Source organism: Pseudophryne corroboree, chromosome 6 (genome assembly GCF_028390025.1).
Source record: "Pseudophryne corroboree isolate aPseCor3 chromosome 6, aPseCor3.hap2, whole genome shotgun sequence".
NCBI lineage: Eukaryota > Metazoa > Chordata > Amphibia > Anura > Myobatrachidae > Pseudophryne > Pseudophryne corroboree.
Window position 1 is genome coordinate 186,973,810 of NC_086449.1, and position 26,141 is coordinate 186,999,950.

General features: G+C 48.5%; 1 long non-coding RNA gene across 1 annotated transcript in view; it reads right to left on the reverse strand.

The window, feature by feature from the left end:
- Window positions 1-14,538, reverse strand: part of LOC134931782 (uncharacterized) — a 48,368-nt gene extending 33,830 nt beyond the window's left edge. Inside the window, exon 1 of the long non-coding RNA XR_010179172.1 lies at window positions 14,439-14,538. This is a non-coding gene — a long non-coding RNA (uncharacterized LOC134931782). The remainder of the gene's footprint in view (window positions 1-14,438) is intronic.
- Between the last annotated feature and the right edge of the window lie 11,603 nt (window positions 14,539-26,141).

Here is a 26,141-nt window from a genome sequence, read left to right on the forward strand (position 1 = left end):
AGCACCCGGGAGGGTGTAAAGCGCTTTCAGACAACCCTCTACACGTTTATCCGTAGGCTCTTTTAGAGACGTGACGGTAGTGACAGGTAGAGCTGAGGAAACCACCATCCTAGCCACATGTGAGTCTACTGGAGGAGGCGTTTCCCAATTCTTAGACAGCTCTGGCGCAAGGGGATAGCGAGCCAGCATCTTCTTTTAAGGCACAAACTTCGTACCCGGGCTTTGCCAGGGTTCCTGACGTATATCCACTAGGTGGTCAGAGTGAGGTAAAACTTGTTTAATCACCTTCTGACGCTTGAACCTATCTGGTTTCTTAGGAGGAACGGATGGCTCGGGATCATCCGTAATCTGCAGAATTAACTTGATAGCCTCCAAAAGATCAGGAACATCCACATGTGAACTAACCTCAACATCAGCCGTATCTTTGTCAGAACCTGTGGGGTCAGTGTATGTGCTGTCTTTATCAGACGAGGTGTCAGTGACAGCAGTGGATTGTGAGGAGACGAGCGCACGCTTAGAGGACCTCTTGGACTTAGGCGAGCGTTGGTCAGACTTTTTAGTAGTCAGGGACTGGTTCATCTTCTTTAATTGAGCAGATAAATCGTCCACCCACGGCGGTTTAGCTGCAGGGACCACATACGGATGTACCGGCATAGGGGGTCCCATAGGGGGTGTTAGTTTATGAATTAGCGTATGCAGAAGCGTGGAAAAAGCGGCCCACGGAGGGTCAGTATGTGCCTCCGTTGCCACAGTCCCACTGGGGGGCAAGGAGCCCCCAGAACCAGAGCCCATAGCTGCTATATTCTCCTCATATGTGCCTGTGGCTTCAGCAACACCAGCAGTGTGTCCGGCCCCAGAACCGTTACCCTCAGAAGCAGACATGATCAGGGCCGTCTTTTCGTATGGGCTCAATGGGCTCTTGCCCAAGGGCCCCAGGAATTTAAGGGCCCTAGGCTGATAGATGAGGGTCCCCTCTTTCCAGGGGTACCAGATTTTTTAAAATCGGCCCTGGGGAACCGGAGATATCCGACTTGAAACCAGTGGTCCCCATCCAAGCCTGTTAATTGCTCTTCCCAGATAGATATCTCAGGTTTTGTCTGACTTACAGTTTTTCTGAGGGTATAATCCAAAAGCTGTGACTCTCCCCTTTCAGTGAACACTAGCAGCTTGTCTCTACTATGCCCAGAACTAGAGATATCAGCCTTCAAGCAGCTGGTCCCTGCTGCAGCTCCACACGCCTAATATGCAGTTTTAGATTTGCAGTGGTGAATTGCTCTGGCTCCTGAACTCTGAACCCCAAGTTCCCAGAACCATCTGAAAGGTGGGACTCTCTAGTTTTTTTATTCCATTTAAAGCTAATAAATATATTTTCAGGAACTTGAGATATCTGCAGTCAAGCAAGCTGCCCTCCCATGAAAAAATAATAAATATGAAGCCCACTCCACTATCCACCCCTTCCCTACATATTAAACACCCCATACCATCCTGGAAGTCATGTACCAGAGCCCCTTCACTCAGCCCAATGCCCACTTCTACAGTTTAGCCCCATCTGTGCAGTAAAGGCGATATTAGCAGAAATTACTGCTCCTGGTCCTACATGCTGAGCAGAAGATAGAGCACCCCCTACCTCCCGTGGGACATCAAAGCTGCCGCTGATAGCACCCCCAACCCCTACCTCTGAAGGATGGGTAGGGGGCCCAGCGCATTGCTGTGCCCAGGGGCCTACACTACTGTTAAGACGGCCCTGGACATGATATAACTTGCAGTATGAGGTAACACAGTACAATTATTAGCAGCACTATATCCTTAACCCCAAACCCCTGCGCAGTGTAGTCAGCACCAGCAGAGATAAAGGAGAGATATGGTGACTAAATCACAGAGAAAAATACGTAATACAGTATATCTCTGTGAAAATCCTATATTAAATAACACCTGACGCACCAAGCCCCCTCAGGTTATAGAATATAGGGATAGCAAGTTGAGTGAAAGACACGAGATGGACACCACTCAGCTATCAATGCACACACAAATAGTCACAGTTTGTACAATGCAGAGGTTATTACAGACAATAATACTGCAGTGGACTAGCTTACACAGCTATAAAGTCAATAGATATAACACTACACAGTAAGAAACTGGATGTATATCACAGGGTAATTGTACTATAAACCCCTGACTAAATGCACTCTTTCTTAACTAGCACTGACTAAAAAGGCAGGTAGAATACTTAAGTGTCATGTAAAGGCACAGCGTTGACAACCAGGCGGCTTTACATAGGAGGATTTGCCCAAGCAGTCCCAGGAACAGTGAGCTGAGGAGTAATGGCGCCGCAGACACTGACTGGGAGTGAGGAATAGACAGAGATGCAACTCCAGGGCGGGAACACTTGCTGAAAATGGCGCCCTGGGGCTGGGGGAGGGGTTTCAGGTCTAAGCCTTATCCCCCTTGCTGGCAAAACCACCGGGTACTGTGGGCGATAGTAAAATCGGTTTTAAGAGAAAACCTGACCTGCGCCCATGCCCTGGTGATCTAGTAGGATCGCCTGTACTGCCACAGTCTCCACCGCCAGCGTGCGCGGCCCGCCTCCCACTGACCGCGCCGGATCGCGATAAAGACCGGGTCCCGCGAGCAGGACCACTTACCACCTCCCGAAGCGCGGCCACGCGATCCTGGAGAGCCCCAGCCGTGTGTGCCTAACGTGAAGTAAACCGGAGCCTCCGCTGTAGGTACCCGGCAACCAGGGCTCGGGAGTGTACAGCGCCGCTGGGGAGAGCTAGAGCTGCAGCAGAGAATGTCAGAAGACATTTATCCCTGCTGCTTCATGAAGTCTTCACTTTTTCTTCAGAAAAAAAAGCCTTTTTAGGGCTGCATGGAGCAGCCCCTCTGTTAAGTGCCTGCTTACTGCAGCACCAACTAACAAAACTGAGCTCCTGTGCTGGGAGGCGGGGTGATATAGGAGGCGGCGCTGTGCATTCTGGGAACAGTCAAAGCTTTGAGCCTGTTGGTGCCTCTGATCAAGATCCTACTCTACACCCCATTGTCCAGACTTGTGGAGCCCAGTGTACCCCGCAGCAGAAATGAAGACTTCAAGGGCTGCAGCAGAGGCACTGTAAGTGCTGGATGTCTGTCAGACATCTCCTGCTGCAGCTCCATCACCTCCCCCAGTGGCGCTGTACACTCCCGCGCCCTGGTTGCCAGGTACCTACAGCGGAGGCTCTGGTTTTCTTCATGTTAGACACACACACAATTGCTGCTCTCCTGGATCGCGTGGCCGCACTCAGGGAGATGGTAAGTGGGTTCCCCCGGCGGGACCCGCTGTAAATCGCGATCCCGCGCAGCAGGTTGGAGGCGGGCCTCGCGCGCTGGCGTGGACACAGTGGCAGTACAGGGACCCCACTAGGCCACCAGGGCATGGGCACAGGTCGGTTTTCTCTCATAAAACCATTTATTTAAGCCCCCAGTACCCGGTGGTGAAGTCCAGCAGGGGGATAAGGCTTTGACCTGTAGCCACTCCCCCAGCCCCAGGGCGCCATTTAGAGAAAATGTTCCCGCCCTGGAGCTGCATATCTCTCACTCCCTGTCAGCGTTTGGGCGCCATTAGGACAAGCTGAGCTGATCCTGGGACTGTTTGGGCAAATTCCTCCTCTGTAAAGCCGCCTGCCTTTCAGCGCTGTGCATTTTACAGGACACTTAAGTATTCTACATGTCTGCTGACAGCGTTAGTTAAGAAAAAGTGCATTTAGTCACGGTTATATAGTACAAGTACCCTGTGATATACATCCAGTCTTTACTGTGCATTGTTATATCTATTAAGTGTACAGCTATACTTAATACTACTGTATATTGCTAGTCCAGTGCAGTTTTATTGCATGTCATAATTTCTGCATTGTACAAACTGTGACTCTGTGTGTGTGTGCATATAGCTGCTGTGTGACCCTACATTTCGTGTATCTCACTCAGATTGCTATCCTTATATTCTATAACCTGAGGGGTTAAGTGCGTCAGGTTCATAAATAATATAGGTAGTTCACAGGATATACTCAGTGTGTATTTTTCTCTGTGATTTCTAGTCACCATATATCTTTAGAATTCCCTGTTTGTGCTGAAATACACTGCACAGGGGGTTCTTGTCAGGTATTGTGCTGCTGATATTGTACTGTGTTGCCTTGCATTGAGCTTTTGATTATGTCAGCTACAAAGGGCAACGGTGCTGGGGCTGATCCCACATTGTGCGGTGTTGATGCTGCAGACACTTTTGAGGATAACATAGCAGCTGAGGGTTCAGGTTCTGGGGGTTTCTCACCCCCCAGTGGGACTGTAGCAACGGGGGTTCAAAATGACCCACCTTGGGCTACCTTCTCCACGCTATTGAATACGCTGGTAACTAGTATAACGCCCCCTATGGGACCTCCTGTGCCGGTACAACCACTTATGGTCCCCGCGGTTAACCTGCCGTGGGCAGATCAACTGTCCAATCAGTTACAGCAATTTAACTTATCACTGACTACTCAGAAGTCTAACCCTCGCCCGCCTAAGACCAAGGGGTCCTCTAAGCGGGCAATTACTTCCTCACAATCCACCAACGTCCCAGACACCTCGTCTGATGAGGATGGCATTTATACTGACCCCACAGATTCTGATCCCGATGCTTCTGATGGGGAAGCTGTTTCACAGGTGGATGTTCCTGACTTGTTGGAGGCTATCAGGCTCATTCTTCAAGTTGGTGATGACCCGGAGCCTGATGCTGCCCCTAAGAAACTGGAGAGGTTTAAACGTCAGAAAGTGGTTAAACAAGTTTTACCTCACTCTGACCATTTAGTTGACATACGTCAAGAAGATGCTGGCTCGCTACCCCCTCGCTGCGGAGCTAAGTAAAAATTGGGAAACACCCCCGCCAGTGGAATCACAGGTGGCGCGGCTGGTGGTATCCTCAGCTTTGACTGTAACTACCGTCACGTCCCTGAGAAAGCCGACGGATAAGCGTGTGGAGGGTTGTTTAAAGGCAATTTACACCCTAACCGGTGCTGCGCATAGGCCCACCATTGCAGCGATTTGGGCTGCAGAAGCTGTGGAAGCGTGGGCTCAGGAGCTGGAGGCGGAGTTGCCATCCAACGCTTCTGATCATGCTAGTCAATGCTTGTCATATATTGTCACAGAGTCTCATTACATTAGGCGGCGGCTTCTGATGCCGGTATGCTGGCGGCCAAGGCTTCTACTACGTCCATTTTGGCTTGCCGGATTCTCTGGTTACGGTCCTTGTCTGTGGATATGGACTCTAAGAAAACCCTGGAGGTACTCCCTTTTAAGGGAGACATTCTTTTCGGAGAAGACCTCAACAAGATAGTGGCTGACTTAGCTTCTGCTAAAACAGCATGTCTACCTAGTACTGCTCCTTCGGTGTCGTAGGCTAAGAGTACTCCATTTCGCTCCTTTCGTCCTTCAGGGAAAGCAAAAGGTCAGGCGTACCCGAAACAGGTTTGCACTTCCAAACCCAATAAGCCCAAACCCAAAAGGGCCTGGGCTGCCCGTCAGCCAGCTTCCAAAACTGACAAGCCTGCCGCATAGAGGGAAGTATCACGGATTCTTCAGTGGGCGGAACGACATCTGCCAGCCATATCGTCAGTGTTCATTCCGGGGGTCCTAAACTGGGAAGCGGACTTTCTCAGTCATCAGGACGTACACGCCGGAGAGTGGAGCCTCCATCCAGAAGTGTTTCAACTCCTCGTGGACAAGTGGGGCATTCCAGATGTGGAGCTGATGGCATCTCGACACAATCACAAGGTTCCGGTCTTCGGAGCAAGGACAAGGGATCCTCAAGTAGCGTTCGTGGATGCACTGGCAATTCCATGGAACTTTCGGCTGCCATACATGTTCCCTCTGGTGTCACTCCTGCCCAGAGTTATAAGGAAGTTCAAACAAGAAGGAGGAATCCTACTTCTGATCGCTCCAGCGTGGCCCAGACGGCATTGGTTCTCAGACCTTCAGGGTCTCTCGATAGAGTGTCCCCTTCTGCTTCCGCAGCACCCAGATCTCCTCGTTCAGGGCCCCTGTGTATATCAGGATTTAGCCCAATTGGCTTTGACGGCGTGGCTTTTGAAGCTTCCGTCTTAAGGGCCAAAGGATTTTCTGAGGCGGTCATTCAAACCATGTTGAAGGCCCGGACACCAGCATCTGCTCGGATTTACCATAGGGTCTGGAATTCTTACTTTGCTTGGTGCGCATCTAACAATCATGACGCTTACAAGTTTAGTACGGCCAAACTTTTGGCCTTTCTACAACAGGGCCTGGACTTGGGCCTTCGTCTGGCCTCCATCAAGGTTCATATTTCTGCCTTGTCGGTTTGGTTCCAGAGAAAAATTGCAACTTTACCTGATGTTCGTACATTTACTCAGGGTGTTGTGGATTCAACCTCCTTACGTCCCGCCGGTGGCTCCTTGGGACTTGTCGGTGGTTCTGGAGGCATTGCAAGGGTCTCCATTTGAGCCTCTTGAATCGGCAGACCTTAAGTGGCTTTCTCTTAAGGTGTTGTTTCTGCTAGCTATTGCCTCTGCCAGACGGATGTCGGATTTGGGTGCTTTGTCCTGTAAGTCACCATATCTGATTTTTCACTGTGACCGGGCGGTTCTTAGAACACGTCCCGGGTACCTACCTAAGGTGCTGTCTTCTTTTCACCTTAATCAGGAGATTGTGGTTTCGGCCTTTGCCTCTCCTGAAATGTCTTCCAAGAGTGGCCTTTGGATGTGGTACGGGCTCTCCGTATCTATGTGAAGAGGACAGCTCCTATCAGGAAGTCTGATTCTCTCTTTGTACTGTTTGGTTTTCACAAACGTGGCTGGCCTGCTCACAAGCAGATCTTGGCCAGATGGATTAGAATGGTGATTGCACATGCTTATGTACAGGCTGGTCATCCAGCTCCTGCTACTATTAAGGCCCATTCTACTCGGCCTGTTGGACCTTCTTGGGCGTCCCGCCTTGGTGCGACCCCTGAACAATTGTGTAAGGCGGCTACGTGGTCCTCAGTGAACACGTTCATAAGGTTCTATGCCTTCGATACATCCGCCTCCCAGGATGCTTCCTTTGGACGCCGGGTTCTTGTGCCCACTACAGTGCATCCCCTCCCATAAGGAACTGCTTTAGGACATCCCCAATGTCATTCCCTGTGGAGCCCAGTGTACCTTGCAGCAGAAAGCGAGATTTATGGTAAGCACTTACCGTTGTTAAATCTCTTTCTGCGAGGTACACTGGGCTCCACAGGGCGCCCACCCTGACGCACTTAGCTTCTTTGGGTTGGTATGGCATTAGCCGCTGACACTTTCTCCTGTCGTGATAATGTGGTGTATGTGGCTACTAACAGTTGTCGTCTCTTTTGCCTGCTACTGCATTGGACTGGTTAACAAAAACTGAGCTCCTGTGCACGGAGGCGGGGTTATAGAGGAGGCGGCGCTATGCATTCTGGGATGAAGGTCAAAGCTTTGAGCCTGTTGGTGCCTCGGATCAAGATCCTACTCTACACCCCCCAATGTCATTCCCTGTGGAGCCCAGTGTACCTCGCAGAAAGAGATTTAACAACGATAAGTTCTTACCATAAATCTCGTTTTATTTTTTACTGGAAAAATGGGTTGTTGCGCATTAAGGGGGATATTCAATTACCTGGACATATTGTTGGGTGTAAAGTTTCGCCAGGGGGGCTATCTAATTAGCCCCGATAAGCCGGCGCGTGCTGCTGCTTATCGGGGCTTTTGTTTCACCTGCCTCCGGCAGGCGAAGCAAAATCCCTGATAACAGCCCTGTTTTTTCAACCGAAAACACGCAGAGTTCACTGAACCTGTGCATTTTCGGGTGTAAATGCAGTTTTTATCAGATGAGCTAATCGAATAGCTCGACTGCAACACCTGAAGAAACATCGGGGGGTTTTACTCCTGATGTCTCATTGAAGCTAATTGAATATCCCCCTAAGTATTTTCCCCACTATCTTCCAACAGTATAAGTGGCTCTTCATGCAAAAATAAATTCATGTCTTGTAATTAAGTAATGTCAATAAGATGCAGTTCATAATAATTAAAGAAAGAGTTTGAAGGTTCTATTTACCAAACCTTCTAAAGTGGACAAATAAAAGTTTTGTCCATAGCTTCCAATCACATTCTACCTACCATTTTATAGAGTGTACTAAATAAGTATAACCTTTTTGGTTGCTACAGTATGTTCTACATCTTTATTTGTCCTATGTTTCACAATTCTCCTGTTGGGTACCAGTACTTGATACACTGTTACATTGTGTGAGTAGTCAAGCAAAGTGAAGTTTCACAAATGTCTACACAGCATTGTTTCCCAACCCTGGTCCTTAAGGTACACTAACAGTCCAGGTGTTAGTGAGATCTATTCTTCTGCACAGATGGTTACATCAAAATAGCTGCCATACTAATTAAGCTACCTGTGCTCAAGTATGGCTAGCCATCAAACCCGGACTGTTAGTGTGTCCTTGAGGACAATGATTGGGAGCCTCTAGGCTACAGAATGGCAGAAAGCTCCCAAATATGGAAGATGCTTGTGACACAGGAGCTTATTCACTAATATGGTGCTTAGACATAATTGTGCTTTAGCCCATAACAACCAACATGATCATATTTAAGGAGGCAAGTGTAGGCAGAACAATTATATCTGACAGCTGATGGGTTACTACAGATAATTGTTCTTTACATCATGTTATGTAATAAACATTGCAAAAATATGTGTTAACATGCTTCAAAGGACTTTAGTTCAGTAGAGATAAACGCTCCAAAAAGACATTTAACAGATGTGTCCTAAAGTAATAAAATAAATGCAAAACTAATAGCATCATTTATTAACAGTGAGGCTCTCGGCACACTGCCTCTGACAGGAAAATCATTACAGTCGGGAAGATCAGAGGTGGATTTAGACATCAGGGGGCCCTAAGCAAGATAACGATTTAGCGCCCCTTTTTCCCCTCAAACACAGTCTATAGCACTATATATTAATTCCTGATTTATGCCCCTTACATTATTTGTTGTTTTTTCTCCTTATATTCTATTACAGTATATTAGTTTCCCCCTTCACTGATTGCACCATGTTCCCTCACCTCTAATTTCCATTATTACACCACTCAGTTACTGCAGTTCAGTTCAGTGCTCCCCTCACTGAATGTAACAGATCCCTATACCCCGATATGTAACAACAGTAGACAGTAAACAGGGTCCTGGAAAGGTAATGGGGTTGTAGCTCAGTGCTTTATAAACACGTTGTGGCCGCTTAGTACACAATGAGGCCTTTGGACGTTGGCTAACATAGAAGTACAGTCCTCCATTATGAAAGGATTTCAGTAAGTACCGTATATACTCGAGTATAAGTCGACCCGAATATAAGCCGAGGCACCTAATTTTACCACAAAAACCTGGGAAAACTTATTGACTCGAGTATAAGCCTAGGGTGGGAAATGCAGCTCTAGCCGTTCACAGCCCTCAGTGCCAGATATGCCCTCATACTGCCAGATATGCCCCCACAGTGCCAGATATGCCCTCATACTGCCAGATATGCCCCCACAGTGCCAGATATGCCCTCATACTGCCAGATATGCCCCACAGTGCCTGATGTGCCAGATATGCCCTCATGCTGCCAGATATGCCCCACAGTGCCAGATATGCCCTCATGCTGCCAGATATGCCCCACAGTGCCAGATATGCCCTCATACTGCCAGATATGCCCCACAGTGCAAGATGTGCCAGATATGCCCTCATAGTGCCAGATATGCCCCCTCATAGTGCCAGATATGCCCCCTCATAGTGCCAGATAAGTCCCCTCAGTGCCACATATGTCGTCGTCCCCCAAGTGCCAAATATGCTCCCCCAGTGCCTGTTACTTACCCTCCATCGCTCCCGCGCTGTCATCTCCGGCGGCCGCGGCGGGTCTTTTAAAGGAAGTGCCGGTTCGTAAGCCAATCAGAGCTCACGAACGGGTACTTCCTTCAATAGACCCGCCGCTGCCGCCGGAGATGCAGGAGGGACACAGGAGAGGCGCGCGCTGTGCGCTCCGTGTCCCTCCTTCACACTGCTCTCCCTGTCACACTGCGCTCCCTGCACTGACTCGAGTATAAGCCGAGGGGGCTTTTTCAGCACAAAAAAAGTGCTGAAAAAGTCGGCATATACTCGAGTATATACGGTGCATTGTTTTCTTCCATAGATTTTGAGTCTTACTAGCAGGGCCATACCTGTGGGTGAGCGACCACTATTGCCGTGCAGAGTCCTGTGGGTGGTACAGTCACCACTCCATGTTCCCTGCTTCTGGCTAGAAGGGTGCCTGGAATGGCACCTTGCAGTCAGGATATCTGCTGCAGCACTGCCGGAGCATCCTTTAGACCAGTGTTTCTCAAACTCGGTCCTCATAACCCCACACAGTTCCCATTTTTAAGATCACCCGGCAGGTGCATTGTGTATGATCAACGGTCACATTTTAAAAATCCAAAGGGGACCTGGAAAACATGAGCTGTGTGGGGTCCTGATGACTGTGCTTTAGACCGTAGGTTCTCAAACTCGGTCCTCAGGACCTGAGGGCATTAGGTAAAACATGGAAATTTACTAAAGAACAAACACTCAAACAGAAGTACAAGACATGGATAGACATGAACACAGAGGCAGAACTCTGGGAGGCAATGGAGTCATCTGCCGCCGGGCTCCTGCTCTGAAGGGGGGCACCTCTCCTCCCATTCTGTGACACCATTGAATTAAGTTAATTGATAGCTGTCGCTGTCTTTTCAGTGGCCGACTTCCTCACTGGTCCCTGCACCTTACATATCACACCCTCTTTATTGTACTGAATATACACATTTTACAAGCATCACACCCAGGATTAGAAACCACCAGTGCCGTAACTAGACATTTTAATTCTGTGTGCAAGAAACGGCCTTGGCTCCCCCCCCCCCCCCCTGCAAAACAGGGGCAGTGCGCGGCGTAGGCGCGCAAAAAATATATAGGGGCGTGGCAGACAGAGTCCTCTTTTTTACACATTATGGCAGACAGTCCCCCTTTTTACACATTACGGCAGCCAGGCCCCCTTTTTACACATTACGGCAGCCAGTCCCCATTTTTACACATTACGGCAGACAGCATCCCCTTTTTACACATTACGGCAGACAGCGTCCCCCTTTTTACACATTACGGCAGCCAGTCCCCCTTTTTACACATTACGGTAGACAGCGTCCCCTTATTACACATTACGGCAGACAACGTCCCCTTATTACACATTACAGCAGACAGCGTCCCCCTTTTTACACATTACGACAGACAGCGTCCCCTTTTTACACATTACGGTAGACAGCATCCCTTATTACACATTACGGCAGATTGCGTCCCCTTATTACACATTACGGCAGACAGCGTCCCCTTATTACACATTACGGCAGACTGCATCCCCATATTACACATTACTGCAGACTGCGTCCCCTTTTTACACATTATGGCAGACAGTCCTCTTTTTTACACATTATGGCAGACAGTCCCCCTTTTTACACATTACGGCAGACAGTCCCCCTTTTTACACATTACGGCAGCCAGTACCCCTGTTTACACATTACGGCAGCCAGTCCCCCTTTTACACATTACGGCAGACAGCATCCCCTTTTTACACATTACGGCAGACAGCGTCCCCCTTTTTACACATTATGGCAGACAGCGTCCCCCTTTTTACACATTACGGCAACCAGTCCCCCTTTTTACACATTACGGTAGACAACGTCCCCTTATTACACATTACGGCAGACAGCGTCCCCTTATTACACATTACGGTAGACAGCATCCCCTTTTTACACATTACGGTAGACCGCATCCCTTTATTACACATTACGGCAGACAGCGTCCCCCTTTTTACACATTACGGCAGACTGCGTCCCCATACTACACATTACGGCAGATTGCATCCCCTTATTACACATTACGGCAGACAGCGTCCCCTTATTACACATTATGGCAGACTGCGTCCCCATATTACACATTACGGCAGACTGCGTCCCCTTTTTACACATTACGGCAAACAGCGTCCCCTGTTTTACACATTACGGCAGACAGCGTCCCCTTATTACACATTACGGCAGACAGCGTGCCCTTATTACACATTATGGTAGACAGCGCCCCCTTATTACACATTACGGCAGACCGCGTGCCCTTATTACACATTACGGTAGACAGCGTCCCCTGTTTTACACATTACGGCAGACAGCGTCCCCATATTACACATTACGGCAGACAGTGTCCCCTTATTACACATTATGGCAGACAGTCCCTACACACACGCAGACAGCCTGTCACCTCCAGTCACACCACACACACACACACACACACACACAGCCTGTCACCTCCAGTCACACCACACACACACACAGCCTGTCACCTCTAGTCACACCACACACACACACACACACACACACACACACACCCTCCCCCCCTCCCCTCCCACTTTACCTCCAGGAGAGCTGTAGCAGAGAGAGACGCAGAGTGAGAGACCAAACAGCAAAGTTGGGGGCGTGGCCTAATCGGGCCCCGTGGCCACGCCCCTTTCAGCACCGATAGGCAGGCCGCGAGGAGGCGGCTTAGGAGACGAGGAGGCGCAGGCCGGACTAGACATATGTCAATCACTTCCAGCGTCCTGATCCGCTGCTGCAGGTACAGTGCTTCTGCAGACAGCGCGGACCTGCAGGTGTTGCCGGCAGTCCTGCGCCCTCGGTGCACATACGCTGTGTGCCAGGCACCGCCCGCACACACCTAGTTACGGCACTGGAAACCACAACCTATTACACTGGAAGCAGACACCTCACTGATGAAGCTGTTTTCTCCTGTATAGGAAATATGAGAATTTTAACTATATGAAGATACTTCTCTGACAATTACACGTAACTTCATATAGTTAGAATTCTAACGCTTCCTCTACAGGAGCAACTAACTCCATCAGTAAAGTGTATGCAGTTAGTGTAACAGGTCATGGGTTCTAATCCTGGGTATGACTGCTAAGAAATGTGTCATTTAAAATATAAGACAATTAAATGTATAAATACAGTATATACATTTTTTTTCAGAACACTCCATCTACACACATACATATATATATATATATATATATATATACATACACACACATACACACGCACACATACATACATACATATATTTATCTTAATATAGGAAATAGGGGGGCACCAATATTTATCTTGCCTCCGGGCAACTGTGACGAACTTACGCCACTGCATGAACATACATTCAAATACGCCATCGGCCAAACTTGGATGTCATTACCATAAACAACACTGAAACACACAAATTTACCTAGAATAATTTCTGCAAATACATCTGTGAATTGTGCAAACTTAGATCAAAATACCCCTTTCAAATAGATGTCCGCTTCAGCAGCATGTTCAGAGAAGCCTGCACAGGTCTGTGAGATCCGTGCAAGCTTCTCTATTTAAATGTGTAAAATAAGAAGTAAAAAAAATAGAAAAAAAACTGAGTGCCCCCCTCCTCCCTGTCCAACCCCCCCCCCCCCCCCCTTCCACAAGCGTAACTATGCATAGGATACAATGTAGCGGTTCCCACCATAGACTTCGATGGCACTTTTCCACTTTCGAAGTCTATGGTGGTAGCTATGATTGACAGCGCAGCCGCCCACAGCCAATCACTGGGCTTCAGCCAGTGGACCAATATAAGCGTATCCCCTGGCTGTGGCATTACCTTCCTGGCTAGTGGATTCCGATGCTGGTTTAAAAAATACAGGGGGGGACATCTTTTCCCTGTATTTTCAGAACCAGGACCGGTCCAAGAGCCTAGTGCTGGTTCTTAAAATACAGGGGGACCTTACGCAGTTTTATTTTACACACACAGAAGCACTACACAGATCTCACTGATCTGTACAGGCTTCATGTTCGGGAGTGTTTGGCTGCCGGCAAACACGGGAGCCAAACATAAGCACAATTAACTAAAACACGGGAACATAGTAAATTCCCATGATTTTGTTTAGAAAAATCACCCATGTCTGATTGATCTCACCTGTGTTTAATCTCAAGCAAGGTCGGCTCTACCATTAGGCCGCTGCCTAAGGGTAACAGTACCTGAGGCGCGCCGCTGAGTCCGCCTACCTCCAATTTCCTAAAGAGACATCCTTCTTTTTCATGACATTGGCAGTGGCTGTGGGTCTTATAACCTGCCACTATGCCAGACTCCACTGTGACCCACAGTAGTACTTCTGGGGCAGAAGTAACATACTGGGGAAATTTTATTATTATTACTATTATTATGAATGATTATCAGTCATAATAATAGTAATAATAGAAGTCATTGATCAGTCCCAACATTGGTAACTTTATGTTAGAGAGAACAGGGGGGGCATGGGAAATGTTGCATAGGGCGCCAACAAGGGTGAGATACTATTCTTAGTAAATTTACCCCAAAGTGTCTTTACTCAGGCCTGATGTCTTCACCTCACAAGATGGCCGCCACATGAGTTCTTCTTCTAACCCTTTCCTCAGACCAACTGTCGCTACCAAAACTGTCTTATCTCTTCTATCAGCTGCTCCCAGCCTTCCAGCTGACCCTCTCTGCTTGTGCATGAACTGTAATTCCTCAAGCATCTGGGGGTACAACAACTGTATCTACAAAATATTATTGTAATATTAAAATGAATCAAAAAGAGAATATCCTATGCTAGTTTTTTCTTCAATAATAATGAACACCTCATACTTAGAAACATTATGAGTTGGAGCAAGCTCATAAGGGCAGTACGGATGCTGTAATGGTCAGCACTACTGCCTCAAAGCACTGAGGTCATGGGTTCAATTCCCACCATGGTTGAAAAGAATCGGGGGTGCCCACTAGGGTGGTCTCTGTATTGTATGGTGGTCACTAGGATGCTCTGTGTATTGCACAGAGATCAATAATATTCTCTATTGCCAGAGCCGGATTAAGAGGGGGGCCCTGGGGGTAAGTCCCCCGGGCCCCCCTTTTTAAAAGGTCTCCCCGCAGCCACCGCAGATCGGATCTCTTATCCGATCTGCAGTGCTGCGCTCCCGGGAGCCACTGCGGCGGATCCACATGCAGGGCAGCGGAGTTATGGCTGTCCCCACAGTCCTGGTGGCTGCGCCGTGGCCACACGTAGGCTCAGCTGTCCAATAATCTGTGGAGCAGCAGCCATTGGCTGGGCGCGGAGGCCGCAGGGAATAGGGAGGACGGCGTGTGGAGCCTTCCTGCGCCCAGCCAGCACCCCTATACATTAGATCTATCAGCATCAGAGCAATAGTAATGTGTGTGTGTGTGTGTGTGTGTGTGTGTGTGTATACACACACACACATGTATATACACTGCTCAAAAAAATAAAGGGAACACTAAAATAACACATCCTAGATCTGAATGAATGAAATATTCTTATTAAATACTTTTCTCTGACGTCCTAGTGGATGCTGGGGACTCCGAAAGGACCATGGGGAATAGCGGCTCCGCAGGAGACTGGGCACAAAAGTAAAAGCTTTAGGACTACCTGGTGTGCACTGGCTCCTCCCCCTATGACCCTCCTCCAAGCCTCAGTTAGATTTTTGTGCCCGAACGAGAAGGGTGCTCACTAGGTGGCTCTCCTGAGCTGCTTAGTAAAAAAAGTTTAAGTATAGGTTTTTTATTTTCAGCGAATCCTGCTGGCAACAGGTTCACTGCACCGAGGGACTAAGGGGAGAAGAAGCGAACTCACCTGCGTGCAGAGTGGATTGGGCTTCTTAGGCTACTGGACATTAGCTCCAGAGGGACGATCACAGGCCCAGCCATGGATGGGTCCCAGAGCCGCGCCGCCGGCCCCCTTACAGAGCCAGAAGACAGAAGAGGTCCGGAAAATCGGCGGCAGAAGACATCCTGTCTTCAATAAGGTAGCGCACAGCACCGCAGCTGTGCGCCATTGCTCTCAGCACACTTCACACTCCGGTCACTGAGGGTGCAGGGCGCTGGGGGGGGGCGCCCTGAGACGCAATAAAAACACCTTATATGGCAAAAAATACATCACATATAGCTCCTGGGCTATATGGATGTATTTAACCCCTGCCAATTTTTCCTTAAAAAAGCGGGAGAAAGGCCACCGAGAAGGGGGAGGAGCCTATCTCCTCAGCACACTGGCGCCATTTTTCCTCACAGCTCCGTTGGAGGGAAGCTCCCTGACTCTCCCCTGCAGTCCTGCACTACAGAAACAGGGTAAAACAAGAGAGGGGGGGCACTAATTTGGCAGATTAATCTATATAGCAGCTATATAAGGGAAAAACACTTATATAAGGTTATCCCTATATATATATATATAGCGCTCTGGTGTGTGCTGGCAAACTCTCCCTCTGTCTCCCCAAAGGGCTAGTGGGGTCCTGTCCTCTGTCAGAGCATTCCCTGTGTGTGTGCTGTGTGTCGGTACGTTGTGTCGACATGTATGAGGAGGAAAATGGTATGGAGGCGGAGCAATTGCCTGTAATAGTGATGTCACCCCCTAGGGAGTCGACACCTGACTGGATGGTCTTATGGAAGGAATTACGTGATAGTGTCAGCACTTTACAAAAGACTGTTGACGACATGAGACAGCCGGCAAATCAGTTATTACCTGTACAGGCGTCTCAAACACCGTCAGGGGCTCTAAAGCGCCCGTTACCTCAGATGGTCGACACAGACCCAGACACGGACACTGACTCCAGTGTCGACGGTGAGGAAACAAACGTATTTTCCAGTAGGGCCACACGTTACATGATCACGGCAATGAAGGAGGTTTTGAACATTTCTGATACTACAAGTACCACAAAAAAGGGTATTATGTGGGGTGTGAAAAAACTACCCGTAGTTTTTCCTGAGTCAGATGAATTAAATGAGGTGTGTGATGAAGCGTGGTTTTCCCCCGATAAAAAACTGCTAATTTCTAAAAAATTATTGGCATTATACCCTTTCCCGCCAGAGGTTAGGGCGCGTTGGGAAACACCCCCTAGGGTAGATAAGGCGCTCACACGCTTATCAAAACAAGTGGCGTTACCGTCTCCTGATACGGCCGCCCTCAAGGAGCCAGCTGATAGGAAGCTGGAAAATATCCTAAAAAGTATATACACACATACTGGTATTATACTGCGACCAGCAATCGCCTCAGCCTGGATGTGCAGTGCTGGGGTGGCTTGGTCGGATTCCCTGACTGAAAATATTGATACCCTGGACAGGGACAGTATATTATTGACTATAGAGCATTTAAAGGATGCATTTCTATATATGCGTGATGCACAGAGGGATATTTGCACTCTGGCATCAAGAGTAAGTGCGCTGTCCATTTCTGCCAGAAGAGGGTTATGGACGCAACAGTGGTCAGGTGATGCGGATTCCAAACGGCATATGGAAGTATTGCCGTATAAAGGGGAGGAGTTATTTGGGGTCGGTCTATCGGACCTGGTGGCCACGGCAACGGCTGGGAATTCCACCTTTTTACCCCAGGTCATCTCTCAGCAGAAAAAGACACCGTCTTTTCAGGCTCAGTCCTTTCGTCCCCATAAGGGCAAGCGGGCAAAAGGCCACTCATATCTGCCCCGGGGCAGAGGAAGGGGAAAAAGACTGCAGCAGGCAGCCTCTTCCCAGGAACAGAAACCCTCCCCCGCTTCTGCCAAGTCCTCAGCATGACGCTGGGGCCTTACAAGCGGACTCAGGCACGGTGGGGGCCCGTCTCAAGAATTTCAGCGCGCAGTGGGCTCACTCGCAAGTGGACCCCTGGATCCTGCAGGTAGTATCTCAGGGGTACAAATTGGAATTCGAGACGTCTCCCCCTCGCCGGTTCCTGAAGTCTGCTTTACCAACGTCTCCCTCCGACAGGGAGGCGGTATTGGAAGCCATTCACAAGCTGTATTCCCAGCAGGTGATAATCAAGGTACCCCTCCTACAACAGGGAAAGGGGTATTATTCCACGCTGTTTGTGGTACCGAAGCCGGACGGCTCGGTGAGACCTATTTTAAATCTGAAATCCTTGAACACTTACATACAAAGGTTCAAATTCAAGATGGAGTCACTCAGAGCAGTGATAGCGAACCTGGAAGAAGGGGACTATATGGTGTCTCTGGACATCAAGGATGCTTACCTCCATGTCCCAATTTGCCCTTCTCACCAAGGGTACCTCAGGTTTGTGGTACAGAACTGTCACTATCAGTTTCAGACGCTGCCGTTTGGATTGTCCACGGCACCCCGGGTCTTTACCAAGGTAATGGCCGAAATGATGATTCTTCTTCGAAGAAAAGGCGTCTTAATTATCCCTTACTTGGACGATCTCCTGATAAGGGCAAGGTCCAGAGAACAGTTAGAGGTCGGAGTAGCACTATCTCAAGTAGTACTACGACAGCACGGGTGGATTCTAAATATTCCAAAATCGCAGCTGATTCCGACGACACGTCTGCTGTTCCTAGGGATGATTCTGGACACAGTCCAGAAAAAGGTGTTTCTCCCGGAGGAGAAAGCCAGGGAGTTATCCGACCTAGTCAGGAACCTCCTAAAACCAGGCCAAGTGTCAGTGCATCAATGCACAAGGGTCCTGGGAAAAATGGTGGCTTCTTACGAAGCGATTCCATTCGGCAGATTCCACGCAAGAACTTTTCAGTGGGATCTGCTGGACAAATGGTCCGGATCGCATCTTCAAATGCATCAGCGGATAACCCTGTCTCCAAGGACAAGGGTGTCTCTCCTGTGGTGGTTACAGAGTGCTCATCTTCCAGAGGGCAGCAGATTCGGCATTCAGGACTGGGTCCTGGTGACCACGGATGCCAGCCTGAGAGGCTGGGGAGCAGTCACACAGGGAAAAAAAATTCCAGGGCTTGTGGTCAAGCATGGAAACGTCACTTCACATAAATATCCTGGAACTAAGGGCCATTTACAATGCCCAAAGTCAGGCAAGGCCTCTGCTTCAGGGTCAGCCGGTGTTGATCCAGTCGGACAACATCACGGCAGTCGCCCACGTAAACAGACAGGGCGGCACAAGAAGCAGGAGGGCAATGACGGAAGTTGCAAGGATTCTTCGCTGGGCGGAAAATCATGTGATAGCACTGTCAGCAGTGTTCATTCCGGGAGTGGACAACTGGGAAGCAGACTTCCTCAGCAGACACGACCTCCACCCGGGAGAGTGGGGACTTCACCCAGAAGTCTTCCACATGATTGTGAACCGTTGGGAAAAACCAAAGGTGGACATGATGGCGTCCCGCCTCAACAAAAAACTGGACAGATATTGCGCCAGGTCAAGGGACCCTCAGGCAATAGCTGTGGACGCTCTGGTAACACCGTGGGTGTACCAGTCAGTGTATGTGTTCCCTCCTCTGCCTCTCATACCCAAGGTACTGAGAATCATAAGAAGGAGAGGAGTAAGGACTATACTCGTGGCTCCGGATTGGCCAAGAAGGACTTGGTACCCGGAACTTCAAGAGATGCTCACGGAAGACCCGTGGCCTCTACCTCTAAGAAAGGACCTGCTCCAGCAGGGACCCTGTCTGTTCCAAGACTTACCGCGGCTGCGTTTGACGGCATGGCGGTTGAACGCCGGATCCTGAAGGAAAAAGGCATTCCGGATGAAGTCATCCCTACCCTGATCAAAGCCAGGAAGGATGTAACTGTGCAACATTATCACCGTATTTGGCGTAAATATGTTGCGTGGTGTGAGGCCAGGAAGGCCCCTACAGAGGAATTTCAACTGGGTCGTTTCCTGCATTTCCTGCAAACAGGACTGTCTATGGGCCTAAAATTAGGGTCCATTAAGGTTCAAATTTCGGCCCTGTCGATATTCTTCCAAAAAGAACTAGCTTCAGTTCCTGAAGTTCAGACGTTTGTCAAGGGGGTACTGCATATACAGCCTCCTTTTGTGCCTCCAGTGGCACCTTGGGATCTCAATGTAGTTTTGGGGTTCCTAAAATCACATTGGTTTGAACCACTCACCACTGTGGACTTAAAATATCTCACATGGAAAGTGGTAATGCTGTTAGCCCTGGCTTCAGCCAGGCGTGTCTCAGAATTGGCGGCTTTATCCTATAAAAGCCCTTACCTAATTTTTCATACGGACAGGGCAGAATTGAGGACTCGTCCCCAATTTCTCCCTAAGGTGGTTTCAGCGTTTCACTTAAACCAGCCTATTGTGGTACCTGCGGCTACTAGGGACTTGGAGGATTCCAAGTTGCTGGACGTAGTCAGGGCCCTGAAAATATATGTTTCCAGGACGGCTGGAGTCAGAAAATCTGACTCGCTGTTTATCCTGTATGCACCCAACAAGCTGGGTGCTCCTGCTTCTAAGCAGACTATTGCTCGTTGGATTTGTAGTACAATTCAGCTTGCACATTCTGTGGCAGCCCTGCCACAGCCAAAATCTGTAAAAGCCCATTCCACACGAAAAGTGGGGTCATCTTGGGCGGCTGCCCGAGGGGTCTCGGCTTTACAACTTTGCCGAGCAGCTACTTGGTCAGGGGCAAACACGTTTGCTAAATTCTACAAATTTGATACCCTGGCTGAGGAGGACCTGGAGTTCTCTCATTCGGTGCTGCAGAGTCATCCGCACTCTCCCGCCCGTTTGGGAGCTTTGGTATAATCCCCATGGTCCTTTCGGAGTCCCCAGCATCCACTAGGACGTCAGAGAAAATAAGAATTTACTTACCGATAATTCTATTTCTCATAGTCCGTAGTGGATGCTGGGCGCCCATCCCAAGTGCGGATTGTCTGCAATACTTGTACACAGTTATTGTTACAAAAATCGGGTTATTATTGTTGTGAGCCATCTTTTCAGAGGCTCCTCTGTTATCATGCTGTTAACTGGGTACAGATCACAAGTTGTACGGTGTAATTGGTGTGGCTGGTATGAGTCTTACCCGGGATTCAAAATCCTTCCTTATTGTGTACGCTCGTCCGGGCACAGTATCCTAACTGAGGCTTGGAGGAGGGTCATAGGGGGAGGAGCCAGTGCACACCAGGTAGTCCTAAAGCTTTTACTTTTGTGCCCAGTCTCCTGCGGAGCTGCTATTCCCCATGGTCCTTTCGGAGTCCCCAGCATCCACTACGGACTATGAGAAATAGAATTATCGGTAAGTAAATTCTTATTTGTTCTTTACATAGTTGAATGTGCTGACAACAAAATCACACAAAAATTATCAATGGAAATCAAATTTATTAACCCATGGAGGTCTGGATTTGGAGTCACCCTCAAAATTAAAGTGGAAAAACGCACTACAGGCTGATCCAACTTTGATGTAATGTCCTTAAAACAAGTCAAAATGAGGCTCAGTAGTGTGTGTGGCCTCCACATGCCTGTATGACCTCCCTACAACCCACACAAGTGGCTCAGGTAGTACAGCTCATCCAGGATGGCACATCAATGCGAGCTGTGGCAAGAAGGTTTGCTGTGTCTGTCAGCATAGTGTCCAGAGCATGGAGGCGCTACCAGGAGACAGGCCAGTACATCAGGAGATGTGGAGGAGGCCGTAGGAGGGCAACAACCCTGCAGCAGGACCGCTACCTCCGCCTTTGTGCAAGGAGGAACAGGAGGAGCACTGCCAGAGCCCTGCAAAATGACCTCCAGCAAGCCACAAATGTGCATGTGTCTACTCAAACGATCAGAAATAGACTCCATGAGGGTGGTATGAGGGCCCGACGCCCACAGGTGGGGGTTGTGCTTACAGCCCAACACCGTGCAGGACGTTTGGCATTTGCCAGAGAACACCAAGATTGGCAAATTCGCCATTGGCGCCCTGTGCTCTTCACAGATGAAAGCAGGTTCTCACTGAGCACATGTGACAGAGTCTGGAGACGCCAAGGAGAACGTTCTGCTGCCTGCAACATCCTCCAGCATGACCGGTTTGGCAGTGGGTCAGTAATGGTGTGGGGTGGCATTTCTTTGGGGGGCCGCACAGCCCTCCATGTGCTCGCCAGAGGTAGCCTGACTGCCATTAGGTACCGAGATAAGATCCTTAGACCCCTTGTGAGACCATATGCTGGTTGGCCCTGGGTTCCTCCTAATGCAAGACAATGCTAGACCTCATGTGGCTGGAGTGTGTCAGCATTTCCTGCAAGACGAAGGCATTGATGCTATGGACTGGTCCACCCGTTCCCCAGACCTGAATCCAATTGAGCACATCTGGGACATCATGTCTTGCTCCATCCACCAATGCCACGTTGCACCACAGACTGTCCAGGAGTTGGCGGATGCTTTAGTCCAGGTCTGGGAGGAGATCCCTCAGGAAACCATCCGCTACCTCATCAGGAGCATGCCCAGGCGTTGTAGGGAGGTCATACAGGCACGAGGAGGCCACAGACACTACTGAGCCTCATTTTGACTTGTTTTAAGGACATTACATCAAAGTTGGATCAGCCTGTAGTGTGTTTTTCCACTTTAATTTTGAGGTTGACTCCAAAACCAGACCTCCATGGGTTAATAAATTTGATTTCCATTGATAATTTTTGTGTGATTTTGTTGTCAGCACATTCGACTATGTAAAGAACAAAGTATTTAATAAGAATATTTCATTCATTCAGGTCTAGGATGTGTTATTTTAGTGTTCCCTTTATTTTTTTGAGCAGTGTGTATATATATATATATATATATATATATATATATATATACATACATACATACATACATACATACATACATACACACAGAGTAAAAACCACAGCACTTACCGCACCAGAAGCGGGGCACAGCTATGCACTTACCACTCACAGGGTGGGGTGCATGTAACACTGCACTCTCCACCACAGAAGCGGGGTACACAGCTGTACTTACCACTCACAGGGCGGGGTGCATGTAGCCCATGACCACATCGCTCTAATAAATACAAACAGAGAACCCAGCACTCAAAGTAAACTCACTTATCCTCAACAATTCAATAAATAAATGATGGGGGTTTAGTTGGTGGATTGGCCAATGCACGGAAGCCTGTATACCGATTCAAGGTACCCCACCTTCATACAGGTCCTACACTATCACAGAGTCTTAAAACCTGACTACCACACTGCTGCATCATCTGCCTGCTAGATGTAATGTGTACCTGCCACAGACTTTATGGCTTTTAAAGGCACACTAGTCACCTATTGCACTGGCTCAAAGATGATTGCTAAAAAACAGCTGAGACAGGTTCAGGATAATAAAGTCCACACAGGGGTGCATGAGAAAGCTAGTGGCCACGGTTAATAAGAGCTAACCATAGATTAACCCCTTCATATACACACAGAGTAAAAACCACAGCACTCACCGCACCAGAAGCGGGGCACAGCTATGCACTTACCACTCACAGGGTGGGGTGCATGTAACACTGCACTCTCCACCACAGAAGCGGGGTACACAGCTGTACTTACCACTCACAGGGCGGGGTGCATGTAGCCCATGACCACATCGCTCTAATAAATACAAACAGAGAACCCAGCACTCAAAGTAAACTCACTTATCCTCAACAATTCAATAAATAAATGATGGGGGTTTAGTTGGTGGATTGGCCAATGCACGGAAGCCTGTATACCAATTCAAGGTACCCCACCTTCATACAGGTCCTACACTATCACAGAGTCTTAAAACCTGACTACCACACTGCTGCATCATCTGCCTGCTAGATGTAATGTGTACCTGCCACTGACTTTATGGCTTTTAAAGGCACACTAGTCACCTATTGCACTGGCTCAAAGATGATTGCTAAAAAACAGCTGAGACAGGTTCAGGATAATAAAGTCCACACAGGGGTGCATGAGAAAGCTAGTGGCCACGGTTAATAAGAGCTAACCATAGATTAACCCCTTCATATACACACAGAGTAAAAACCACAGCACTCACCGCACCAGAAGCGGGGCACAGCTATGCACTTACCACTCACAGGGTGGGGTGCATGTAACACTGCACTCTCCACCACAGAAGCGGGGTACACAGCTGTACTTACCACTCACAGGGCGGGGTGCATGTAGCCCATGACTACATCGCTCTAATAAATACAAACAGAGAACCCAGCACTCACCAAAGTAAACTCACTTATCCTCAACAATTCAATAAATAAATGATGGGGGTTTAGTTGGTGGATTGGCCAATGCACGGAAGCCTGTATACCGATTCAAGGTACCCCACCTTCATACAGGTCCTACACTATCACAGAGTCTTAAAACCTGACTACCACACTGCTGCATCATCTGCCTGCTAGATGTAATGTGTACCTGCCACAGACTATGGCTTTTAAAGGCACACTAGTCACCTATTGCACTGGCTCAAAGATGATTGCTAAAAAACAGCTGAGACAGGTTCAGGATAATAAAGTCCACACAGGGGTGCATGAGAAAGCTAGTGGCCACGGTTAATAAGAGCTAACCATAGATTAACCCCTTCATATACACACAGAGTAAAAACCACAGCACTCACCGCACCAGAAGCGGGGCACAGCTATGCACTTACCACTCACAGGGTGGTGTGCATGTAACACTGCACTCTCCACCACAGAAGCGGGGTACACAGCTGTACTTACCACTCACAGGGCGGGGTGCATGTAGCCCATGACCACATCGCTCTAATAAATACAAACAGAGAACCCAGCACTCACCAAAGTAAACTCACTTATCCTCAACAATTCAATAAATAAATGATGGGGGTTTAGTTGGTGGATTGGCCAATGCACGGAAGCCTGTATACCGATTCAAGGTACCCCACCTTCATACAGGTCCTACACTATCACAGAGTCTTAAACCCTGACTACCACACTGCTGCATCATCTGCCTGCTAGATGTAATGTGTACCTGCCACAGACTTTATGGCTTTTAAAGGCACACTAGTCACCTATTGCACTGGCTCAAAGATGATTGCTAAAAAACAGCTGAGACAGGTTCAGGATAATAAAGTCCACACAGGGGTGCATGAGAAAGCTAGTGGCCACGGTTAATAAGAGCTAACCATAGATTAACCCCTTCATATACACACAGAGTAAAAACCACAGCACTCACCGCACCAGAAGCGGGGCACAGCTATGCACTTACCACTCACAGGGTGGGGTGCATGTAACACTGCACTCTCCACCACAGAAGCGGGGTACACAGCTGTACTTACCACTCACAGGGCGGGGTGCATGTAGCCCATGACCACATCGCTCTAATAAATACAAACAGAGAACCCAGCACTCACCAAAGTAAACTCACTTATCCTCAACAATTCAATAAATAAATGATGGGGGTTTAGTTGGTGGATTGGCCAATGCACGGAAGCCTGTATACCAATTCAAGGTACCCCACCTTCATACAGGTCCTACACTATCACAGAGTCTTAAAACCTGACTACCACACTGCTGCATCATCTGCCTGCTAGATGTAATGTGTACCTGCCACAGACTTTATGGCTTTTAAAGGCACACTAGTCACCTATTGCACTGGCTCAAAGATGATTGCTAAAAAACAGCTGAGACAGGTTCAGGATAATAAAGTCCACACAGGGGTGCATGAGAAAGCTAGTGGCCACGGTTAATAAGAGCTAACCATAGATTAACCCCTTCATATACACACAGAGTAAAAACCACAGCACTCACCGCACCAGAAGTGGGGCACAGCTATGCACTTACCACTCACAGGGTGGGGTGCATGTAACACTGCACTCTCCACCACAGAAGCGGGGTACACAGCTGTACTTACCACTCACAGGGCGGGGTGCATGTAGCCCATGACCACATCGCTCTAATAAATACAAACAGAGAACCCAGCACTCACCAAAGTAAACTCACTTATCCGCAACAATTCAATAAATAAATGATGGGGGTTTAGTTGGTGGATTGGCCAATGCACGGAAGCCTGTATACCGATTCAAGGTACCCCACCTTCATACAGGTCCTACACTATCACAGAGTCTTAAAACCTGACTACCACACTGCTGCATCATCTGCCTGCTAGATGTAATGTGTACCTGCCACAGACTTTATGGCTTTTAAAGGCACACTAGTCACCTATTGCACTAGCTCAAAGCTAGTGGCCACTAGCTTTCTCATGCACCCCTGTGTGGACTTTATTATCCTGAACCTGTCTCAGCTATTTTTTAGCAATCATCTTTGAGCCAGTGCAATAGGTGACTAGTGTGCCTTTAAAAGCCATAAAGTCTGTGGCAGGTACACATTACATCTAGCAGGCAGATGATGC